General features: G+C 49.1%; 1 protein-coding gene and 1 non-coding gene across 5 annotated transcripts in view; both read right to left on the bottom strand.

Annotated features, from left to right (window-relative positions):
- The window catches only part of LOC101744498 (neurobeachin), a 573,788-nt gene that overhangs the window by 370,563 nt on the left and 186,608 nt on the right, over window positions 1-16,617 (bottom strand). The gene's annotated exons all lie outside the window — the stretch shown is intronic.
- Window positions 6,622-6,737, bottom strand: Mir3314 (microRNA mir-3314). The gene has a single exon (NR_107595.1). It is a non-coding gene; the product is annotated as a microRNA mir-3314 (primary transcript).

Raw genomic sequence — 16,617 nt, forward strand, 5'->3', positions numbered from 1 at the left:
AGACTTGAAAAAGCATAAATATGCTAGGATTTAAATAATTTAGTACCAGGGACGCATCAACCCTGAGGAGGTTACAGGCTGCTAACCCTTGAGCCGAGGGCGGCGGGTCGACGAGTTCGTCGTTAATAAAACGGCCTCCATCTCTGCGTCGTTACGCCGCACATACGCGTAATTTACGATCATCGTCTTGCAATAAAATCACTTTCACATATGTTACTGCTGACTATTCAAAATAATCATAATTCTCTTCGACACAGTTTATTCTCTAGCGAAACTCGGCAATAGAAATTACCTACCTACTTTTTTTTTTGTCTTTTAAACTTTTGGTCTTTAAAAGTGTAAGTAAACTAGTGGTCCCCCAGTAGTCGAAATTCGACTATAATTAATTCGAATAGTTATAAGTTTGAACTTTATTATGGTTATATTGTCAAAGACTTCTATATCACAGATTTCACCAAGCCTACACTTTAGGCAAATATTAATGTAGACAAACAATATTCTATTCCCAATTTGACCACAGACTACAAGCAATAAGAAAAGTTTGACAATAAACAAATAGTATGCATGCGTGTGTGCGTCAAATACATGCTTGTGTGTGTAATATTTCTTTTTTATTGATTTAATCTATTACTGTGTATTTTTTTGCATAATTTGAAAAAATATTAATATTCTGCACTCCTTCTCTCTATTTTCTCTATAAGTGTGGGAAATTTCATATTCCTCCATCCGCGCAATTTTCGAAAAAGGGGTACAAAGTTTTTGCTTCACATATTAATATATAGATTCCTAAAAATGAAAAGAAAAACTATTCGTGTCCATATTTCAAACTCGTACTGTTTTTTTAAGGGCGTTGCCCTAAACTTATATTACAAAAAAGAGAGGTTAAATGACCCGCACATAAAATGCAAAGCAAACAAAAAAAACAAGACGACAGGGCATACGGGTCCTATAGGGTACAGAGACGGCATCTCGAGCGCACCCCGCCCCTTTACCGTTCGACCCCTTCATAGTTTATGATCGCCTGGTACTTTGGCTCGGTATGTGTGACGTAATTGGCATAATAAACATCAAAGTTTCATTGAACAAACAAATTCCTTCCTAGTTTAACTTGTCAAAAGATATTTTATACCTATATTTTTAGTGTTAATATTCTTGTAAAATATTGCCAGTAAGATAACAAATTAATTTGACTTCATTAACTTACGAGATCTCATTGACTGATGGAACAATTTTTTATTCTAAAACTGTATTTAATTGTTTTAATACGTTGTTTTACGTGTGCCTAAGTGTGCAGTGAGTGAGGCAACTAAATTTCCCTGAGCGCTCACAACGTAAAGTAAAAATGCATGTACGAATGCCATTATGTAAACAAGATCACGGGCTATTAGGCAGAAGCGCTTTTAGCGAAAATGTTTTGTTGACAATTTGTGTCGTTGGTACATGATAACTTGCACGAAATACTTTCTTGCAGTTTATGGTATCCTAGTAAGGATGACGTAAGTGATGCTTACGTCAAATTTTGTTGTTTTGTAGACGGATGAACGTGGTTACAATCCACCTGGTGTTAAGTGTGAATTCCGCAACTCTCTATGGAACTTGAGAACTATGATTCAAATTATTAAGTTTATGTTTCGTTTTTATTACACGATGTATTCCTTCTTCGTGAAAATGAACATGCGTCAAACACGTACCTATGTATTTCATTAGAGAAATTGGTACTTGCCTACTGGAGAGGTAGATGAACAAAATGGACGCTAGGTTCGCTTGCAACTGCTAGGACACATCATAAACTGCCAAAAAAAGTATTTGATATATTTATATTACATTTATATACAGTGTACATTAGCTGTTACGAATTGCGAAGGTCTGTGACCGAGAAGACGTGTCTCATGAATACGAAAATTGCATTACATACTCGTCGTCCATCGTGTTATTTTTTGTTTTTATTATTTACTAGCCGTACTCGCCCACTTCACTGGGCATTTAAAATTAACCTTATTATTTATTGTAATTATTATTAGGGAGTCCAGCACTCATATAAATATTAGCCTATCCCTTAAGTACATGTATTTTCTACATGGATACCAAGTTTCAAGTCAATCGGATGCATGTTTCAGTAGTTATAACGGATCATCCGTAAAACCACTGTAGATTTATATATTGGTATAGATTAGTATAGAAGACGAAAGTGCAAATTGTTGAGACGCTCGTTTTCTTAATCTTTTTGTATGGGGCTGAGACCTGGATCTTGAAAGAGTCTGACAGGCGACGCATAGATGCGTTTGAGATGTGGTGCTGGCGGCGCATGTTGCGCATCCCTTGGACGGCTTTCCGGACGAACGCTTCCATCCTCAACGAGCTAAAAGTTGACCAGAGACTATCCACCAAATGTCTATATAGAGTGCTCCAATACTTTGGTCATATAGCAAGAAAACCCTCTGACAACCTGGAGAGACTCATAGTGACGGGTAAAGTGGATGGAAGATGATCCAGAGGTCGTAGCCGAAAAAGATGGAGTGACCAAGTGTCTGAGTGTCTGGACATGAGACTGAGCCAAGCACTTCACTGTGCCACTGACCGACATACGTGGCTAAAAATTACAAAAAAAGGTCACAGGCGGGTGCATCACGATCCCGAGGGACCTGGGCGGGCCCCCCGGCGCGCACTCTGCGTGGCCGGGGGCTCCGTCTGTGGGGGAGTTTTGCTGGACTTCCACCGGGCGCGTCCGTAGGTGGCGGATAACGGGATCCTCTGGGAACAGTCCCACTCCCAGGGGTATCGTCCGATCTTTTTCGTTGCAAGGATTTCTAGGTGTTAGGTAGGTAGGCTAGGTGTAGGAGTAGGGTAGCCTAGTTAGGCTTTGCAACGAAAGAGATCGGATGACGCGGACCAAAACCAGCAGGGGGAGTTGCGGGCTCTCCACGCCCTTCACTCGCTGAAGGGTGCTCCTCCTGGAGACGCTCGGGCTCCCTCTCTCTTCCCCCTTCTTCCCCCTTTTTTGTTTTTCGGGTGACGTCCGACCCGTTTCGGACGTAACCCATGGGTGGTGGTGGGCCACTTTTGGCCTGCCCTTCGATGGAGAAGTGAGCCGGCGTTGCTTACGCATCTTCCGGCCGCTGGTCGCCATGTCCCCGGCTTCGGCTACAGGGGCACGCCCTCCAGAGGGGGGTACCGGTATACCGGCGTGGCTTCGTGGTTGTTGCTCTTTTGAGCGTCGGGCGGTGGTCTGTCGTGTTGCTCGTTGCACTCGGCGGGCCGCCGGCCAACCCGTAATCCTCACCGCGTGGGGGACGGGGGCCGCTGCCGCGAGGCACGGGGCCGTGAGGACGTAAACCTCTTTAAAAAATGCCCCAATCCTAAGCTCTGGTGCCCGGCGATGGGATGAATGGCTGGAGGGAGTCCAGTCCCGAGGGTACCAACCAGACCCCAGGGGACCGACCCCTGGTTAATAAAAAAGGAAAATAATGAATAATGGCACTTGTTAAAAAGTTATTACCCCAGGAGGGTACCTCCCGCTCCGCGGGAGGAGAATCCCTCCGTGCGGTCGAGGAATCGGCCGCACGCTGCCCCACCGTTTCTGGGGGGGGCAAACAATGCCACGACGAAGGGGGCGACAGCACGGGTCGCGTAAGGGATCGAGTTCCCACCGTGCTCCTCGAACGATGCGACAGCCTGTTCTCGCTTCACTCGGCGCGAAGCTCCGCGAGGGGCGACGCGTCCAGTGGGAGGGAGACGCCAGTGCTGTTCGCAGACAGCGCGCAAAAGCGGACGCGGCGGAAGCGGAAGTCGGCTCGACGGCCGGCGTCCTCCGCTCCGTCTGACTCGTCCGAGGGTGAGCCTGTCAGCGCCAAATATATGGCGTTGGCGGAAGGGCCGGCGACTGCTGCGGCGTCGCCCGCCACTGATTTAGAGACTCGTTCTTCTCGCGGACTGGCTGCTGCCTCCTCGGCGCAAGCCAGGGCCGCCCGCCGTGAGGCCAACGAACGTATAAAAAACGGAGAGGTTGAGCATCTGGAGCGCTCCCTTACCGAGGTGGGTCCTTCCGACCCCCTCCGAACATGTGACATCGCCCAGAAATTAGTGGCTGCGGTAGTTAAGAAATCGGCCAAGGGCCTAAAGGGCGACTGCGTGCGGGCCCTAAAATCGGCTACCTCTTCCCTGGAGGAGCAAATGGCGAATGCGGTAAGCCGCACCACCAACGATGAAACGGTGGGTCTACGGGAAACAGTGGACCTGCTGCACGCCCGACTGGCCCAAATGAGTGCCGAAAACGATCGCCTTCGGCAGGAGAACGGGCAGATGAAGGTCGACATGGCTGAGATGCGCACGCTCGTGAACGACTTAGTCGAGAAGCAGTGCAACTCGGCCCCTGCATCTGCTCCGCTCGAAACAGAAGAGGCCAATGAGGCCGAGGAGTTGAGGCGGCGGCTCCTAATACAGGAGGCACGCAGCTCCAACGTGGAGCGCGCGAGACCGCCCCTCGCTCACGAGAGAAAGGGAGAAGCCCCAACACCGGCACCCCGCAGGATCGTGAAGACGACCACCACCTCTAACGCGGTATCAAGGGCCACCAAAACATATGGCGGCCCCAAAACCAAAATGGGCGTAACTCCTGCGGCACGCCCCGCCGCGACTGCTGCTGCGAGGGCAACAACGTCCGCCCCTCCGAAGACACCGGCGTCTGCTCCTGCCCCGTCCCAGCCTGCGAAGGCGGGGCCTGGCAGGAGCCGGACTAAGAAGAAGAGGGGCATCAACGCCGCAAAACCGGCCCCGACCCCACAGCCCCGCCCACTGCCCCCTGCCCCGGCGAATATGGAAGAGGCCTGGACGACGGTAGTGCGGCGTGGGCCTAAGAAAGTGGCGGCGCCTGCTGCGCCGCGTCCCAAGCCCGCCCCTGCGGCCACCGCTCCCCGCCAAGAGGGTCGAGCGGAGCCGAGGGGCCAAAAAGGAAGAGGAGGAGCACGCAGAAAGCCGCGCGCCCCGCGGTCGGCTGCAGTTGTATTGGAGCTGCTGCCGGCCGCCAAAGAAAAGGGCATCACGTACCACGACGTGATGACCCAGGCGCGCGGTGGCGTAAATGTGGACGCCCTCGGCGTGGAGGGTGGCGTGAAGGTCCGGCAGACGGCCAACGGGGCTCGTCTTTTGGAGTGCCCCGGCGAAAACACGAACGCCGCGGCCGAAAAACTGGCGGCCCGGCTTCGAGAAATTCTGCCGGACCCCGAGATGGTGCGCATCGCGCGGCCCGTGAAGATGGGTGAAGTCAAAATCACGGGCCTCGACGAGTGCGCCACGAAGGAGGAGGTCGCCGCGGCCATCGCGTCGCAGGGCAACTGCGCCCTCGCCGACGTCAAAGTCGGGGAGCTCCGGGCAACCTACTCTGGTACCCGGACGGCGTGGGCGCGTTGCCCCATTGCAACGGCGACCCTCCTGGCCACCCCTCCACAGGGGCGGCCTTCCGACAGCCCAGGAAGGCTGCGCGTGGGCTGGGTAGTGGCCCACGTGCAGCTGCAGGATGCCAGGCCGTGGCGCTGTCTTCGGTGCTTTGGCACCGGCCACGGTCTCGCCAAGTGCCCCTCGACCGTGGACCGCAGCGGCTTGTGTTTCCGCTGCGGCCAACCGGGGCACAAGGCAGCTTCCTGCACCACAGCCGCGCCGCACTGCGTCTTGTGCGACGCGGCCAAAAGGAAGGCCGACCACCGGGCCGGGGGCCCGGCGTGTAAGTCCGCCCCCTCCTCTACAAAAACGAGGAGGGGCGGAAAGAAAAAGAAGCCGGCTGCAAAAAGGGCAGCCGGTGAGTCAGCTCCCGCCGCGGCACCAGAGCAGCCGCAAGGCGGGACAGACGAGGGAGCGATGGACGTAGCCCCGTAATGGGTTGCGTCCATCGCTTCCTCCAAAGTAATTTGAACCACTCCGCCAGGGCACAGGATCTCCTCGTCCACACCATGGCGGAGTGGTCAATCGACGTCGCTGTCGCCGCGGAGCCGTACTTCGTCCCCACCGACCAGGACTGCTGGATGGGGGACGTCGACGGCTCCGTGGCCATTGTGTTGAGACAGTCCGCGGCGTTACCCCCCTTGGAAATGGTGGCCAGGGGACCCGGGTACGTCGCGGCTAGGATCGACGGAACCGTCGTGATCGGGGCGTACTTTTCTCCGAACAGGAGCCTCGCCGAGTTCGAGCGGTTTCTGGGCGGGCTCGAGGCGCTTTTACACCGCCTCGGGTCCCGCCCTGTCATCGTCGCGGGGGACCTCAATGCCAAGTGTACGGCTTGGGGTTCCCCCCGCACGGATTCGCGAGGCGGGGCCCTTTCGGAGTGGGCGATCGCGACCGGCCTCTGTCTCCTAAACAGAGGCACGGTCGCGACTTGCGTGCGGTGGAACGGGGAATCTCACGTGGACGTGACGTTCGCGTCCCCGTCCGCCGTGCGCCGCACCCGCGGCTGGCGCGTACTCGAGGGGGCGGAGACGCTCTCGGACCACAGATACGTCCGATTCGAGCTCTCCGCCTCCTCCTTGTCATCGTCGTCAGCCGCGGGCGCCCGCGGCGAGGAGGAGCTCCCGCAAGGTGCGCCCCGTTCGTTCCCCAGGTGGGCCTTGAAACGGATGAACAAGGAGTTGCTGATGGAGGCGGCCGCTGTTGCTGCGTGGGCGCCAAAACCCGCGCGGCTCGCGGACGTGGATGCGGAGGTCGGCTGGTTCCGGGGCACCATGGCAAACATTTGCGATGCCGCCATGCCCCGGGTCGGCCCCCGAGCACCACGTGGGGGTGCGTTCTGGTGGTCGCCCGAGATCGCAAGACTCCGAGAGAAGTGCGTGAGGGCGCGCCGCCGGAGCGCACGCCACCGCCGCCGCCGTCGTCGCGACGCTGCGTTCGCGGAGACGGCGGCCCAGCTGCACGCTGACTGTCGTCAAAAGCAGACGGCGCTGCAGCTGGCCATCAGCGAGGCCAAGAAGCAGAGCATGAAGACTCTCCTGGAGTCGCTCGACGAAGATCCCTGGGGGCGCCCATACAAGATGGTTCGCAGGAAACTGCAACCGTGGGCGCTCCCGGTGACCGAGCGGCTCCAGCCTCGGCAGCTGCGGGAAATTGTTGCGGCACTCTTCCCGCCGGCAGCGGGGGGGGACTTTGAGCCCCCCCAGATGGACGCCACGTGGGGCACGCCTCCACGTCGCCCCAGCGTTCCCGCTGCCGAGGAGCCCCCTCCCCCTATCACGGGGGCGGAGATCCATGCGGCCGTGTCCAAAATGAGAGCGAAAGACACGGCCCCCGGCCCTGACGGCGTTCACGGCCGGGTCTGGAGCTTGGCCTTCGAGGCCCTAGGGGACCGGCTCGGGGGGCTTTTCGAAGCGTGCCTCGAGTCGGGACGGTTCCCGTCGAAATGGAAGACGGGCAGACTGGTCCTTCTGCGGAAGGACGGGCGCCCCGCGGACTCACCCGCGGGCTATCGCCCCATCGTGTTGCTGGACGAAGCGGGCAAGATGCTCGAGAGGATCGTCGCGGCCCGCATCGTCCGGCACCTGACCGAGACGGGTCCCGATCTTTCGGCGGAGCAATACGGCTTCAGAGAGGGCCGCTCGACTATCGACGCAATTCTGCGCGTGCGGGCCCTCTCCGACGAAGCCGTATCCCGGGGCGGGGTGGCGATGGCGTTATCCTTAGATGTAAGGAACGCCTTCAACACCCTGCCCTGGTCGGTGATCGCGGGGGCGCTGGAGTATCACGGCGTCCCCGCATACCTCCGCCGACTGATCGGCTCCTACCTCGAGGGCAGGTCGATCCAGTGCATCGGACACGGTGGGGCGATGTTCCGCTTCCCCGTCGAGCGCGGTGTTCCGCAGGGGTCTGTCCTGGGCCCCCTGCTGTGGAACATCGGCTACGACTGGGTCCTGCGGGGCGTCATTCGGGGTCCCCTCCCCGGGCTGAGCGTAATATGTTACGCCGACGACACGTTGGTCGTGGCTCCGGGGAGGGACTACCGGGAGTCTGCCCGTCTGGCGTGCGCAGGCGTGGCACACGTCGTCACAAGGATCCGACGGCTGGGACTCGAGGTGGCGCTCGACAAAACCCAGGCCCTGTTGTTTCACGGGCCGGGACGAGCGCCGCCTCTGGGTGCCCACCTCGTGATCGGAGGCGTCCGCGTCGGGGTCGGGGTGACCGGTCTTCGGTACCTCGGCCTTGAACTGGATGGTCGGTGGAACTTCCGCGCTCACTTTGCGAAGTTGGGCCCTCGACTGATGGCGACGGCCGGCTCTTTGAGCCGGCTGCTTCCAAACGTTGGGGGTCCCGATCAGGTGGCGCGCTGCCTCTACATGGGGGTGGTGCGGTCGATGGCACTATACGGCGCGCCCGTATGGTGCCACGCCCTGACCCGCCAGAATGTCGCCGCGCTGCGACGTCCGCAGCGCGCGATCGCGGTCAGGGCGATCCGAGGATACCGCACCGTCTCCTTCGAGGCGGCGTGCTTGCTCGCCGGGGCGCCACCCTGGGACCTGGAGGCGGAGGCGCTCGCTGCCGATTACCGGTGGCGTAGCGACCTCCGCTCTAGGGGGGAAGGGCGCCCCAGCGAAGGTGTAGTTCGAGCGCGGAGGCTCCACTCTCGGCGGTCCGTGCTGGAGGCGTGGTCTCGCCGCTTGGCGGACCCGTCTGCCGGCCTCCGTACCGTCGAGGCGGTCCGCCCGGTCCTCGCGGACTGGGTGGGCCGCGACCGCGGATGCCTCACCTTCCGGCTGACGCAAATGTTGACCGGCCATGGTTGTTTTGGCCGGTACTTGCACAAGATAGCCGGAAGGGAACCGACGGCGCAGTGCCATCACTGCGCGGACCGCGACGAGGATGACACAGCGGAACACACGCTGGCGCGTTGCTCTGGATTCGACGAGCAACGCGCCGCCCTCGTCGCGGTCATTGGAGAGGACCTCTCGCTGCCGCGCGTCGTGGCTACGATGCTCGGCAGCGACGCGTCCTGGAAGGCGATGCTCGACTTCTGCGAGTCCACCATCTCGCAGAAGGAGGCGGCGGAGCGAGAGAGGGAGAGCTCTTCCCTTTCCGCACCGATCCGTCGCCGTCGAGCCGGGGGCCGGAGGCGGGAATACGCCCGCACGTCCCGGCCCCTGTAGGTGGCGGCCTCCCCCCGGTGAAGGTCAAGGGGCGACCTGAGGGGGTGAGGCCGCGCGGCGCGCTACCAGCACTCTAGCGCGCTGCCGTGGAGTGAATAGAGCGACCGGTCGACGGTGTATCGCGTCCCGACCCGGCAGGCTGGTTCTGGTCCAGCGGGGTATTCCGGGACACCAGCGGCACCGTCTGGGCGGCCCGACGGGCTGCCGTACCGAGACGGCCGACGTTTCAGAGCCTTCGATTCGCCTCGAAGGCTCCGTCGGCTGGGCGTCCTTGGGGTGAGCCGCGCCGTCTGGTTGTAGTGTTGACCGCGGTAGCCCCCCTACCTCATCCGGGTTCTGACCTCGGAGGGGATCGGACGTCGGGTGTAAGAGTGCAGGGGAGTCGTTTAGTGGGTGGGCTCTAAAATCCTTGGGCCCGCGGTCTGCTGACAACACCATGCAGATCGTTGAGTCTCACATACCCCGCGCGCCCCATTTGCGCGGGGACCTCGTAGGAGGTTCGGCCCTCTACCCGAAAAAAAAAAAAAAAAAAAAAAGGGTGCATCACGATGCTTAGCAGTGAGCGGTCGACTGAAGGAGGAGGAGGAGTATAGATTATTTATTATTGCGTAGGTGAATGAAATCATCTATGAGATATGAGGTCTGTCTCTATATATTGTACACCTGCCCCACCATTCGAACTGGAACGCATCTAATTTATTATCTACTAGCGACCCGCCTTCGCTTCGCTTCGGAAATTGTAATTTATTATTGTTTCTCCACTATTTAATGGATGTTATTATACATATTATAAACCTTCCTCTTCAATCACTCTATCTATTAAAAAAACCGCATCAAAATCCGTTGCGTAGTTTTAAAGATTTAACCATACATAGGGACAGATATAAGGACAGAGAAAGCGACTTTGTTTTATACTATGTAGTGATAGTGATGGAATGCATAACTGCTTCTGTAGGCTAAGTGTCACGTCAGTTTTTTCTATGAGTATGATGACCTGTGATTCGGGTAATCGATCAGGACGTGTATAAGGCGTCGACGGTGAATGCTTTTTTTCCTTTTTGGCCTAAAGCCACTGATCTTACGAAGCGGTATAATTAATACAATAAATACTGTTCAAAATGACCTATGGCTTGCAGCTTGTAGCTCGCTGGACGTAAAACGAACTTATAAATTCGATTAAACACTCATTCCAACTAAAATTACAGTAATTAAAACTTAGTTTACTTGTAAGTATACTCTAGTTTTCGTGGTCGCTAAACGCCACGAAATCACGTCTCCGTAAATAAGAAAATTATAATAAAAATGCAAGATTAAGCCGTAAAAATAGCTTTAATTATGTCTACCTACGGCTTGCGAAGACGGCTCATGATAAGACAATTATTTCATTCGGTATATTATATTACTATGTATATACTACATACTCGTCTGCACTAACTGGGTTGCGTTTGATTGACACTTTCGATCAGCGCTATCAAAATACAGAACTACATTTTCAACAATCGAAAATTTAGTCTCGCAGCCCTCCAAGTCAATTAAAAACGGAAAAATTTCATGTTGTTTTTCAAAATGAAGTCTCGCTTTCAGTGGTTGTTCGTACTTGTTATCGAGACGCTTTCATTAGCTCGGCCTGTGTATCTATGTATTGTATTATATTTTTATTTTGTTTTTCACCCCACTGCTGTGCATAGCTGCCTGCCCAATGATTCGCCACAATAACTGGTCTTACGTAACCTGCTTGAATTTATTTTGACGTACTTTTCACCTACACCTTTTTTGCGTACAAGGTCAATAAAAACGGCCGTCTGGTGTAGTGGTAAGTGACATAGTCACTACACAAGAGGGTCGCGGGTTCGAATCCCGCCAAGGGAGGATATTTGTATGATAAATATAAAAATGTCTTTTCCAGGGTTATGGATGTATATTAAATGTATGTATGTGTATAATAAAAATATTACATTTATTTCCGTTATCTGGTACCTGTAACACAAGTTCTTTACGAACTCACCACAGGACTAGTTAACGTGGCGTAATTGTTATTATAAAAAAAAATATATATATATGGAGCAAGAAATTTTTTGAGATATATTTAATTTTAGCTCGGTTCGCTATAAACGACATATACGACACATCAGCGTAACCTAACAAGTAGGTGAGCTCAAGGGGCTCAAACCTGATGACGTTGCTAACACGAACCCTAGCAAGAGCCGTGCTTCGCATCATCTACCATCGGATCGGAAACGCGACCCACTGAGAAGATCCGGCGAAAAACTCAGTGGGCTTTTTTCACAATTCCTACTCTCGGCATTAAGTACCTACCGCGAGGGAAGCGTGAAGGTGCACACACACACACATACACGCGCGAGTCGCACGAGGGCTGTTCACGGCTCCACTCAAACGTTTCGCGTTTCGAGGGTTCACACTAAATGCGCTCCCGAGAATCTTCGAAATGTTATTTAGCATTTATTTTGCATTTCCTTCGCGTTACTCTTTCCGTTTATGATTTCCTGGTACGAGTAGATGCTTTTTTTTTGTTTTATTTCTTCTGAAATACAAAATGTTTTTAAGTTTATTTTACAAACAGTTTTTGTAGCGATAGTACACGGAATACTACTAGACCGGAAACCCGCCCTATCCTTTTCGGAAGACACCAAAGCTCGACTTTTATTTGATAGCAAGAAAGTTGTTTTTCCCCCGGAATTTTACGTTCGAGTAATTTCGCTACGTATGTATGTATCTTTAAATAGATTCAAGATATAAGAAAAGGAAGTAAACTCCCGTTTGGTAGGATTTAGCGATATATAATTCATTTGCTTTGCAAGAAGTTATAATTTTTTTTATTTTAATAAATAATGGTTTACACAATTTGATACATAGTTGATTCTATTTTATTTTACGAGAACGAACTGGTAATAAACAGAGAGAAAGTACAATATAATCGTGATTATGTCCGCAAACAACATGTGAGTTACTAGGAGAGCATTACTTTAACGAGGTCTTCACGAGATATTCCAGATAACGCTCCTCAAATTTCGGCGCTCCTATGAACCCGACCGAATACATCAAACGTGGTTCGATTAAACAGATCCTGGTGCCGTTATGAGTTTCCACTCACCCATATCTAACTACAAACGAGGGATAACGACCTGATATGCTTGTTCACAACTACTAGGATTACATAAACGCATTAGAACTATTCGAGTTGTGACTTAGAGGTCGACGACACTTGTAAAACATAATCAAACGAAGCACGTTTCAAATGTGAATTTCACTTAAGCCAGTAGTTTTCAAACAGAATACACGATGGATATTCGCTGCGGAAAAAAATATACTAAAGCACGAAGAGAAAATATATAATGTGAATTAATTTGAGCCTTTTTCGTCCCTTTGTTAGAGACGGCGTCGTTTATCTAAAAGCCCGATTAACTCAGTTAAAACATTGACAAATTACGTCACCTAAACATCAGCAAGGAGCAAATTAAAACTTAGAAAGCAATTCACTTTGGAACGGGCCTGATGTATTATAGACATTTAATCTCTCAGAAAAGTGATTTCTTTCCAAACAAAGGACTTTAACACAGTTCTAGTTATGAAACTGAGATAAGATAGCCTTAAGCATCTTATCTCAGAAGCAGAAAAAACGGGGCCGTCCTAATTGACTTTCAGAAAACACTAATGATTTTCTTTCGCTCAAATAACTTTATTGTTTCCTCGGAGGTGTACTATTGATTTGCGAATATCAACAGTACGTTCTTAGCTTTGTTAGACGCATTCAAAATTAATCTTACGGTTTGATTCCGCGTTAATAATTTCCATTTTTTAACCTCGAAGACGTTTCCAATGTAATTAGTAACAGTTTGGCGTTGGAAACCTATGCCTTGTTGTATTTCTGACATACAATAACGTCTTTATTTCATTCCCATTAATCAAAATATACTGGCGATATGACGTCCTAGTGAAAATGTTATAAAGATATCTTTTTTAGAACAAATTAATTATTAACATCGTACGTAATTTTACAAGATGGTTGTAAGCTGTCTTAAATAAATAAAAAACAGGCTATTTAACATCAGTTTGTAGATCGCGTAGCAAACTTCCGATTGTAGTCCGGACGTTTGTAATAGACTGCAAGCTAATCGAACAACGTTTCCATAGAATAAAAAAAATAAAAAAAAAACTTTCAGAAACCATAACCGAACTTTTAATTAATTAATACGAATTTTTATAATTTTAATTTGGGCTTGCTTTATCTCTATATATAAAAATAAATTGCTGTTCGTTAGTCTCGCTAAAACTCGAGAACGGTGAACCGATTTGGCTAATTTTGGTCTTGAATTATTCGTGGAAGTCCAGAGAAGGTTTAAAAGGTAGATAAATATGAAAATGCTCGGAATTAAATGAAAATAACAATTTTGTTTTCCCTTTGATGTGTCCCGCGTCGGACGGATTCCTTTTGTTTGTTTTAAGTTTATTTTATACAAATGTTTAAGTATTTCCTTTATCGATTGAGGCACTACGAAGTCTGCCAGGTCAGCTAGTTCATTATATAAATTCGAATAGTTTAGTTGTGATGGTCGCAAGAGACTATGGCGAGAGCGGCTCGATTGCCCTTGGCATTACTGACGTCAATAAGCAACGGTGACCAGTCACCACCAGGTAGGCCATATGCTGGTCTGGCTACTAAGGTATTAAAACAAATGAAAAAATAAAGTTAAGTTAGTTTAAGTAGTATTTCGGTATTGATACAGAAGCTATTTTGTGGGTTCAGCCTTCGCTGACCAACGTTCTTTATCACAGAAAGACATGTGTGTTGTCGGCAATACGGTGGTGGCGATTATCAGGCTACCAGGCCAGGCCTGGCCTATTTAATGCACACCAAATTATGCGTCCCATTTTGAAAAGCTACAGAGAAAAGTTTACTGGTGGTAGGTCCTCTTGTGGTCCGCACGGGTAGTTACCACCGCCCCGCCTATTTCTGCCGTGAAGCAGCAATACGTTTCGGTTAGAAGAATGGGTCAGCCGTTGTAACTAAACTGAGACCTTAGAACTTATATCTCAAGGTGTGTGGCGCATTTACGTTGTAGATGTCTATGGGTTCCAGTAACCACTTAACACCAGGTGGGCTGTGAGCTCGTCCACACACATAGGCAGTAAAAATAAATAAAAAAAAGAGTCATTGTGCAACGCAACTGAACCCCAATTCTCAAACTGCTACGGTAATCGACACACATATGCTACCAAATAAAAAATCCTAACATTTTCCGTTCGTACTCAATATAACATCGAAACTGCTTGTATGTATACACATACGCATAAGGTTATTCACATGTTGATGCCCAAAGCGAAATCGCTTCAATATTTCACATATGTCGACACGTCACGGCGGGAGGTCGAAAACTCTAAATTAATCATAATAATTCGATGCGAGTGCTTGAAACCGATGTCATATCTCGACCCGAATCATGAACAGAACCGAGCCGAGACAGGCCGAGGGCCCGGAGACAAAGGGAAGGCCCTTGGCGCCTTCGTTGACAGATTATGGACCCTTCATCAAGAGTAAATGAATTTAAAAGGCGTCCCACTATGTTTGGCGCGTTAATTAATTAATGTTGCTGGTATTTTAAATGTGACTGTGTATTGTGATCGTCTCAAATGTTCTGCAAAATAAAATTGGGATGCTTTGTTTTCGGTGATCAAATTAAAATCGATATTCAGCATTGCAATTACTACAGTTAATAATGGAGGTGTCAGCAATGTAAGGATTTCAGTCAAGCCGTTACGATACCGAGTCGTCTTTCATATAGCCTTTAAAGGACTTCAAAATTTTATAAGGCTCAGGAATCATTTGTTGATAATTCACGATGATCATGTTTTATATATGCATTTATCACAGAAAGAAAAAAAATGGCGGATGCAGCACACGAATACGACACACTCTTAATATTCTGAAAGTAAAGAAATTAAATGTTGAATATTTTATTGATGTCTATTTTTATCAATGGCGGTTATTGACAGTACTTTTATCATATTAGATATATTGTTTGAATCAATATTTATGCTCATGTTGTTTGTGCTAGATGTAGAATCATGATATTACATGATATTAAAAAATATATTAACTTGGCTCAAAGGCCTCGATTCCAGGTCAATAAATAAATAAAATAATTTCGTCCCAATAACATCTAATAGTAGGAAGTCATGACGAAGAAAACATTTCAATTTCGTTTCCCTTGCATAAAATAATATTGTATTAAATTATCTGACAAAAACCCGCCATTGATATATATATTGGAAGAGAAAAGCGTCACAATCGTAGTGGCTGCAGTGTATAATCTATGGTCGCTGCATTCGTAATGCTGACGTAAGACTTGACCTAAAAGTCTTAGTTACCAGATCATAAAATCCTTTTTAAAAAATGCTGACGTCATAGCGTGCTTCAGTGCAAATGTCATCCGCATTATTAAAAAAACAATGTTTTATTCCGTTTTTGTCAGCCTAAGCACCAGCCAGCAAAGTCTTTTTGCGATTTTATTAAAATGAAGATTAAAAACTTGCAAAGACCCGTTAAGTAATCCTTGATTTACAGCACCGCAAATTCTTCCTTAACGGAGAAAAGGAAAATGTTATTTTAAGGATAGAAATAAGGCTTAAACACGGACCGCAAAACAAAAAAACGTCCAATTACCTATAATGTAATGTTAAGTATAAAAGGAAGATCTTCCAGCCCCCAAAGGGGTAATAAAGGTCAGTGATGCACGAGGGGATTTCGACAAAATAAAAATAAAGATTGAAGGGAGTATCTGCCGCTTTAGATAGAAATTATCGCCAGTTAATAGCACGGAAACGTGAAATAAAAAAGAGCCTTGTCTTACCTTTCCTTTGCGATTAACTTGTACGGGACGTTTTCAAATTATAGATTCGAATAATTTAGATTTCGTTTGTAGAGTAAAAAATTCTTTTTTTTTAGTCCACTGAGACAGATTTTAAAATTCGCATTTTTTTTTGGAAAAAAAATTGTAGCAATAAAGGTCGGTATAGATTGTATGGTGCAAAACTTTTTGTTCTGTGGCCTTTATATAGGGAGGGAACAGGAATAATATTAGCATTTTTTTTTATTATTATTGCCGTATAGGCAAACGAGCATTCAATGTCTTTAACGATCAAAAATTTGATCAAGATAAAAAATAAAATATTTTCGACCCCAGAATCGTTTTAAAACTTTAACAGTGTACTAGGCGGTCATAAATGTATCAGAGTTAATTTTTGCACACTGCACCTACCTATATAATGTACCTGATTAATGTTAATTCTAGAGATAGTGATTTCATTTCTAAGGAAATCTAAGGAAATACTTTATTAAATTTGAATTAAATTGATTAATTATTAATTGTATTAATATGGTTGAACAATTGTTTTTCAATTTTAACGGCCGTCTGGTGTAGTGGTAATTGACATGGTCACTACACAAGGGGGTTGCGGGTTCGAATCCCGCCAAGGGAAGATA

Source organism: Bombyx mori, chromosome 14 (genome assembly GCF_030269925.1).
Source record: "Bombyx mori chromosome 14, ASM3026992v2".
NCBI classification, from domain to species: domain Eukaryota; kingdom Metazoa; phylum Arthropoda; class Insecta; order Lepidoptera; family Bombycidae; genus Bombyx; species Bombyx mori.